Below are 8,454 nucleotides of genomic sequence, written 5' to 3'. Positions count from 1 at the left end.
TCCTGGATGGTCTTTTTTCTTTTCTGAGATAGAATTTCACTCTTGTGACCCAGGCTGGAGTGCAATGGTGTGATCTCCGCTCACTGCAACCTCCGCCTCCTGGGTTCAGGCAATTCTCCTGCCTCAGCCTCCCGAGTAGCTGGGATTACAGGCACACACCAGCATGCCCAACTAATTTTTTGTATTTTTAGTAGAGACAGGTTTCACCATGTTGACCAGGATGGTCTCGATCCCTTGACCTCGTGATCCACCCACCTTGGCCTCCCAAAGTGCTGGGATTACAAGCATGAGCCACCGCGCCCAGGCTTCATGGGTAATCTTTATATTATTGAGGGAAATTTTCTTCGCTATCTATTTTGTTTAGGATTTCTATGATGTCTGGATGTTGAATTCTGAGAAATGCTTTTTTCCCATCTGTTGAGTTGATGTGTTTTTCATCTTCCATTCTGTTCAAGTGGTGTATCACATTGATTTGCTTCAATATGTTGAACCATCCTTGCATCCCAGGAATAACTGACACTGGAATGTCCACAATCCTTTTTATATTCTCTCAAATAAAGGTTTTTAGTACAAGAAGTCTTCAAAAAAAAAATTTTTTTTTTTCTGAGACCCGGTTTCACTCTTGTTACCCAGGCTGGAGTGCAAAGGCATGATCTTGGCTCACCGAAATCTCTGCCTCCTGGGTTCAAGCAATTCTCCTGCCTCAGCTTCCCAAGTAGCTGGGACTACAGGCACGCGCCAACATGCTTAGCTAATTTTTGTATTTTTAGTAGAGACAGGGTTTCACCATGTTAACCAGGATAGTTTCGATTTCTTGACCTCGTGATTCACCCGCCTCAGCCTCCCAAAGTGCTGGGATTATAGGCGTGAGCTACTGCGCCCGGCCAGAAATTTATTTAAAAATATGTAATGGCCAGGCCTGGGGGTCACATCTGTAATCTCAGCACTTTGAGAGGCTGCAGCAGGCAGATCATGAGGTCAGCAGATCAAGAACATCCTGGCCAACATGCAAAAGCTCAGTCTCTACTCAAAAAAAAAAAAAATTCTGAAAAATTTATGTCTATAAATTTCACACTTTAGCACCCTAAACTGATATAAGTTTGTTACAGCATGTCTAAATAGGCTCTATTTTGAGCCACTCAGAAGGATAAGGCACGAGTTTGAGAAGAGACTCTGTCAAAGCAGTAACATATGTGCTAAACTTGAAACAAGAAGAAACGTCAAATTTACAATGAGAGCAGATGCAGCAGCTCAGGCCTGTAATCCCAGCACTTTCAGGGGCCGAGACATGGGTCACATGAGCCCACGTATTCAAGGGCAGCCTGGGCGACATGGTGAAATCCCCTTCTCTACAAGAAAGACTAACATTAGCTGGGCATGGTGGCACATGCTGCAGACACAGCTACTGTGGAGTCTGTGGTGGGCGGATGGCTTGAGCCTGGGCAGTCATGGCTGCAGTGAGCTGTGATCATGCCACTGCCCTTCAGTGTGGGTGACGGAGTGAGATCGTGTCTCAAAATAATAATACTGTAAAGACTGGGTAAGGAACAAAATCATTGATGCCATATGACAAGTTTATGAGGACGATGGCCAAAAGAAATCACACCTCATTGTGAGTTGGGAGAAGACGATGTGTGAAGTGATGCAGGGTGGCAGGCAGGTCATCCACATCAGTTTTACAGAAAACAAATTAATCTTGTTCCTGCCGCAATGAAGAGGACTGCCAGCTAACAGCAGAAACGATAGGAGTTTGAGACCAGCCTCGTTAATGTAAGGGTTATCGCTGAGTTGAAAACGAGGAAACTGAGGCCAGTATAAGAACAATTAGATGCCAGTTTATTTATGTCCGGGAGAGGTTCTGTGGTCCTGGGGAAAGGGGCCAGAGAAGTCACGCTTGACTTCTCAGGGCAGGGGGTTTTATGGGGGTTAGAGGCAGGCTGGCCTAGGATGCATGGGGTGGGCTGCCATTGGATAAGGCTTGGCAAGATTTCTTTAATTTTCGCGGGTTCAGCTGTATAGTTTAGTGCTGAGGTTCAAATGCACAGCTTGCTGCTGAGAGTGCCTAGTCTAGTGCTGAATATAGACCTGGGGGCAGAATGCAGAAGTGGGTGAGGGGAGCCCGCATGGAGGAGCCAGATGCTGAGTAATGTGTTCTGTTTGATAAACTGTTATCAGGCATAGAGGGGGTGGGTGTTGTTTATCCGGCTCCTAGCAAGGCTATCGGCCTTACAGTTAACATGGTGAAACCTCTTCTCTACTAAAAATACAAATAGGCAGGCATGGTAGTGGGTGCCTGGAATCCCAGCTACTCAGGAGACTGCAGCAGGAGAATCACTTAAACCCCGAGGGGGATGTTGCAATGAGCCGAGAAGACACCATTGCACTTTCTTCTGGGCAACGAGCAGAACTCGGACAGAAAAAAAAAAAAAAAGCTGGGAAGCCCCTTCTCTTCATTCCTCTGCCATCATGGTGTCTGCTTGACTCCGCTTCTTACCATGTCTTCTAACAAGACTCATGATTAAGTGATTCCGGGCTAAGAAACAAAAGCAAAATCATCCCATTCCCCAGTGGATTCAGATGAAAACTGGTATTTGTTTATTTTGAAGATGATGGCAGCTGGCAGAGCTTGTGGACCTTAGCCTACTGAGCATTGGACATATGGCTACGGGAGAGCGCCCCTAATTAGCGGGCTTTTCCCCAGAGCTTTGCACTTTAGGCTGCTCTGCACTTCTTTGCCCACCTTAGAATAATAAGGTTGGGGTGCACATGGACTGCTTTTAGCCCTTTTCCCCGGGGACCAGGGAAGACAAGGAATTCCTTATTAACTGAGACATGCGAGGAGTAACAGGGAAGGGCAGGGGTAGGAAAATCGGCAGCACAGAAGCAGTGGGCAACTTTCTGGGCACAGTTCTTCAGGCATGTGACCATGGTGAGGAGGATTCTTAGGACCAGGCTGGAGCTGCCTGCAGCCACCCAGGGACTCGGTGTGCACCTTTTGGCCCTTTCTCTGTTACCACAAACCAAAAAAGGGGCCACCTGCCCAGACTGCCAGTGACCAAATGGGCACTCCATGGCATCTTAGCAACTCTCCTGGCCCAGGCCTCTGTGGGCAGCAGAAAAGCCAGAGCTTTCTGGGATGAAACCCAGGAGGCAGCAGGCAACATTCCCTTGTATTCCAGGGAAAAAGAAAGACCAGGCCAGGAAGGTGGACGCCTGAAGTGGGAAGTGGAAACTTGCATATTAGGAAGACGATCATCCTCAGCCACTTTCCTTCCCTCCTGGAGGCTCCCCTCCAGCAGTGAAGTGTGTGGAGGGGACGCGGTCACCTGATTATATAGATGTTTGCTGACTAGGGGTCTTATCCAAGGCAGCCTTCAATTCTCTTAAGGGAAATGGGAGGCCCTATTAGCTGAATGGGGCCAACAGGTCCATTTAAGAGTCGAGGAAAACAGGACAATGGCTTTTTATTTTTTGAATGAGTCTAGCTCTGTCGTCAGACTGGAGTGCAATGGCACAATCTTGTCTCACTGCAACGTCTGCCTCCCAGGTTGAAGTGATTCTCCTGTCTCTGCCTCCAAAGTAGCTGGGACTGCGTGCACAACCATCTCTAACTAATTTTTTTTTTTTTTTTAATAAGACGGGGCTTCACCATGTTGGTCAGGCTGGTCTTGAACTCCCGACCTCAGGGGATCCACCCGCCTTGGCCTCCAAAGTGCTTGGATTACAGGCGTGAGCCAACACACCCAACAGCTAATTTTTGTATTATTAGTAAAGACAGGGTTTCACCATGTTGGCCAGGATGGTCTACAACTCTAGACCTCCTGATCTGCCCTCAGCCTTCCATGTGCTATGATTACAGTCATGAGTCACCATGCTTGACCTGGTCAATGACTTTTCTATAGGAGGAGAAAAAGGCTCAGGTTCATCCTTATCCTCATTAGATAAAAATCTCTTCTTTATTCTCCATACAAGAAAGTGAAGTAGGGGAAGAAGTTTCTCCCTCTTTTGCTTGTTTCTGTTTTTTTCTTTTCTCTTCTTTTTTTTTTTTTTTGAGACGGAGTTTCGCTCTTGTTACCAAGGCTGGAGTGCAATGGTGCGATCTAGGCTCACCGCAACCTCCGCCTCCTGGGTTCAGGCAATTCTCCTGCCTCAGCCTCCCGAGTAGCTGGGATTACAGGCACGTGTCACCATGCCCAGCTAATTATTTGTATTTATAGTAGAGACGGGGTTTCACCTTGTCGACCAGGATGGTCTCAATCTCTTGACTTCGTGATCCACCTGCCTCAGCCTCCCAAAGTGCTGGGATTACAGGCGTGAGCCACCGCACCTGGTCTGTTTTTTTTTTTTTTTAATTTCAATCTTCTGAATTCCCTTCAGGTGGAGAAGATGGACGGTGTGACTCACCGAAATCTGACAGATAAAGAGGATACGACGCAGAGCATACTAGCACGCACGTGGTCAAAATAGTAACATAAGTAAAATGACCTTGCTCCTACTCTCTTTTTACGCAGCGACCTCCTTTATCGCAGAACTCTAAACTAAGTTTCCTTGATCGGGAAACCAAGGACATCCCTGCTGAATTAAGAGCATAACTTGTGTAGGGCTTCAGGCTCTACAGTGCATTGGACGGCCTTCAGTGGCTGTTGCTCTGTTAAAAACTACTTTTTATTATTGGCTTATTTCTTGACCCATGATAACCTAGCCCTGATATTTAATACGAGTATCCCATTCTCCTGATGGGAGTTCAGACTCTGTTACTAATTCCCTGAAAACTGATGAGCTCTCCTTCTTCATGCATAAATTCAATGGTACTACATCGGGATCATTGTTTGCAGAGCTTCTGGTTAGCAGTGAATGACAAGAATGAAGTACTTAGTTTCCAATGAAGTCTGCCCCAGCATTTGTCCACCAAGTATTTATGGAAAAAGCTTCTATTAACCTCAGGGTTCTCTGTCTTTCCATATGTGTGTGAAATCTTAATGTCTCTACTTTGGAGCGCTGATCCCATTCATTCCGGGTGGCTATCTTCAAGCTTTGTGTTCAAATTCTACACCGAATCAGATATTCTTTTCTTTGTTGTTTGAGATGGCATTTCACTCTTGTTGTCCAGGCTGGAGTGCAGTGGCCTGATCTCGGCTCACTGCAACCTCGGCCTCCCCGGTTCAAGTGATTCTTCTGTCTCAGCTTCTTGAGTAGCTGGGACTACAGGTGAGTGCCATCACACTTGCCGAGTTTTTGTATCTCTGTAGAGACGGGGTTTTACCATGTTGGCCAGGCTGGTTTCATACTCCTGACCTCAGGTTATCTACGTATCTCAGCCTACCAGAGTGCTGGGATTACAGGCATGAGGCACTGCACCCAGCCTTTTGTTAGTTTTATTCATTACCCCCCTATTCTTTGAAATGGAAGTTTGCTCTTGTCACTGAGGCTAAAGTGCAGTGGTGTGATATCTGCTCACTGCAACCCCCACCTTCTGGGTTCAAGCATTTCTGCCCCAGCCTTCCTGGGATTACAAGTGCCCCCCACTGCACCTGGCTCATTTTTGTAATTTTAGTATAGATGGTTTTTGCCATGTTGGCCAGGGTCGTCTCAAACTCCTGACCTCAGGTGATCTACCTGCCTTGGTCTCCTGAAGTGCTGGGATTACAGGTGTGAGTCATGAGGTTTGGCCTTTAGTTGTATTACTGTTTTTTTGGTGGGGGGCTGGAGTATCTCTCAGTTGCCCAAGCTGAAGTGTCCTGGTGTGATCTCATCTCACTGCATCCTCCCCTTCCTGGACTGATGCAATTCTTGTACCTCAGTCTCCCGAGTAGCTGTGGATGTGCCCTCTCTAGGTTTTTCTTATAATCTCAGTGCAGTTAATTCAAGTGTGTGATGTAATGTGACGTGTGCATAAGCCCATAGATTGATAAGCCCATGGATTCTGTAGAAGACGCATCATTTGAAATAAGTTTTCATTGTATGATGATTGAAATGATGTTGGGTATTTTCCATTGTTCTCAACTGTCACAATAATCACTTAAAAGTAAGAAGGCTTGGGCCAGGCGTCGTGGCTCACTCCTTTAATCCCAGCACTTTGGGATTCTAACGTGGGCAGATTACTTGACATCAGAAGTTTGAGACCAGCCTGGCGTACCTGGTGAAACATGTCTACTAAAATTTCAGAAATTATCTGGTCGTGGTGGTGGGCACCTGTAATTTCTGCTACTGGAAAGCTGAAGCAAGAGAACCATTTGAACCCGGGAGGCACAGGTTGCAGTGAGCTGAGGTGACACCACTGCACTCCAGCCTGGGTGACAGACTAAGACCCTGCCAAGAAAAAAAAAGCAAGAAGGGTGATAAAGGGTTGCATGCACGCCTGTGTGAATATTCGGTGAGCTTTTACGATGCTCCATGTTCTCACCGTTAAACTTCTCTCACTTCTCCCCACTAGGTAAACCACTGTCAATGCAGATGTGATGCTGTGACTGGTATTTAGGGGGTTATATTCCAAGCTGAATCCCAGACATCTGGATTCAGGTGCTTGTGTTGACAGCTTTATCTATTTGATTTGTGGCCACTTTCCCGGAGTGTGTTTGAGGCAGTTCTCTCCAAGTCCAGATCTTTCCTTATAGGACAGTCTGTTCGTTTATGGCCGAGAACATGGGAAGCCCCTAGAACAGTGGTTAGCACAAGGAGAGTGTTCAAAACTGTCGTTACTACTGCTATGATCATGACAGTTTTTAGATTCTGACTTTGCTTTTTATTTTATTTTTCCAGAAGGTATCTCCCTGTCACTTAGGCTAGAGTGCAGTGTCACGATGTGGGCTCACTGCCACATTTACCTCCCGTGTTCAAGTGATTCCCCTGCCTCAGCCTCCCGAATAACTGGAAGTACAGGCACCTGACCCAACACCAGGCTAATTTTTCTGTATTTTCAGTAGAGACGAGGTTTCATCGTCTTAGCCAGGATGGTCTCAATCTGCTGACATAGTAATTGGCCCACCTTGTCCTTCTAAAGTGTTGGGATTCCAGGCATCAGCCACCACACCTGACTTTTTTTTTTTTTTTTTTGAGACGGAGTTATTCTCACCCAGGCTGGAGTGCAATGGCAGAATCTGGGCTCACTGCAACCTCTGCTTCCCAGGTTCAAGCGAGTCTCCTGCCTCAGCCTCCCTAGTAGCTGGGATTACAGGCACTTGTCATCATGCCCGGTTAATTTTTGTATATTTAGAATAGACGGGCCACGCTGGTCTTCAACTCCTGATTTCAGTTGTTCCGCCCCCATCACCCTCCCAAAGTGCTGAGAGGTGTGAGCTTCTGCCCGGGACCCTGACTTTCTTTTTCTTTCTTTCTTTTTTTTTTGTTTGTGTGATGCAAGGCTTAACTCTTGTTGCCTAGGCTGCAGTGCAATGGTGAGATCTCAACCCACTGCAACCTCTGCCTTTCGCATTCTAGAGATTCTCCTGCCTTAGCCTCCCTAGTAGCTGGGATTACAGGGGCCTGCCACCACACCTGGCTAATTTTTTATTTTTAGCAGGAGACAGGATTTTATTATGTTGGACAGGCTGGTCTCCAACTGCTGACCTCAGGTGATCCCTCTGCCTCTGCCTCCCAAAGTGCTGGGATTAGAGGCATGAACTACTGTGACCGTCCCTTATTTTCTTTTCTTTAAAGCCATTGGACTTCGCGGACTCTGAGACAGCACTTGTATTTTACCCATCCAGAAAATGTATATCGCGTGTTATGTTGAACATAATATCTAACATATCTATACAGAGGATAATGTATATCACGTGTTATGTTGAACATAATATCTAACATATCTATAGATAGGATAATGTATATCGCGTGTTACGTTGAATATAATATCTGATATATCTGTACAGAGAACACTCTACTTAGTTTTTATTTGAGTTTTTTTTTCTTTCTGTTTTTTTTTTTTTTTTTGAGATGATTCCCTCTGTCGCCCAGGCTGTAGTTCAGTGACTTAACCTCCGCCTGCCGTATTCAAGGGATTTTCTTGCCTCAGCCTCGCGAGTAGCTGGGATTACAGGCACGTGACACTAGCTCGCCTAATTTTTTTGTATAATTAGTAGAGACGGGGTTTCAGCAATTTGGCGAAGCTGTTCTGGAACTCCTGACCTCAGGTGATAGGCCCGCCTCGGCCTCCCAAAGTGCTGGATTACGGGCATGAGCCATCACACCCGGCCAACTAAAATCAATTTCAATAGCAACGAATTTTCCTGGATCCCACGTTGACTTCTCAGGGAGGTCCTATTTCCCAGACGGCAGAGCTGCTCCAGCCTCACTGAGTGGTTTACGTTCCAAAACTCGGAAAAAAGCCGCCCAGAGCGAGATGGAGGGAAGCTGAGGCCCTGCCCCCTTCCGGCCGCGGACCCCTCACAGCCTCGCCTCCCTCACGCCCCGCCTCTTGACCGTTTCGCCCCGCCCTGGCCTCGCTCAGGCTCCGCC

Source organism: Callithrix jacchus, chromosome 22, assembly GCF_049354715.1.
Source record: "Callithrix jacchus isolate 240 chromosome 22, calJac240_pri, whole genome shotgun sequence".
NCBI classification, from domain to species: Eukaryota; Metazoa; Chordata; class Mammalia; order Primates; family Cebidae; genus Callithrix; species Callithrix jacchus.
This window is presented reverse-complemented; position numbering follows the sequence as displayed.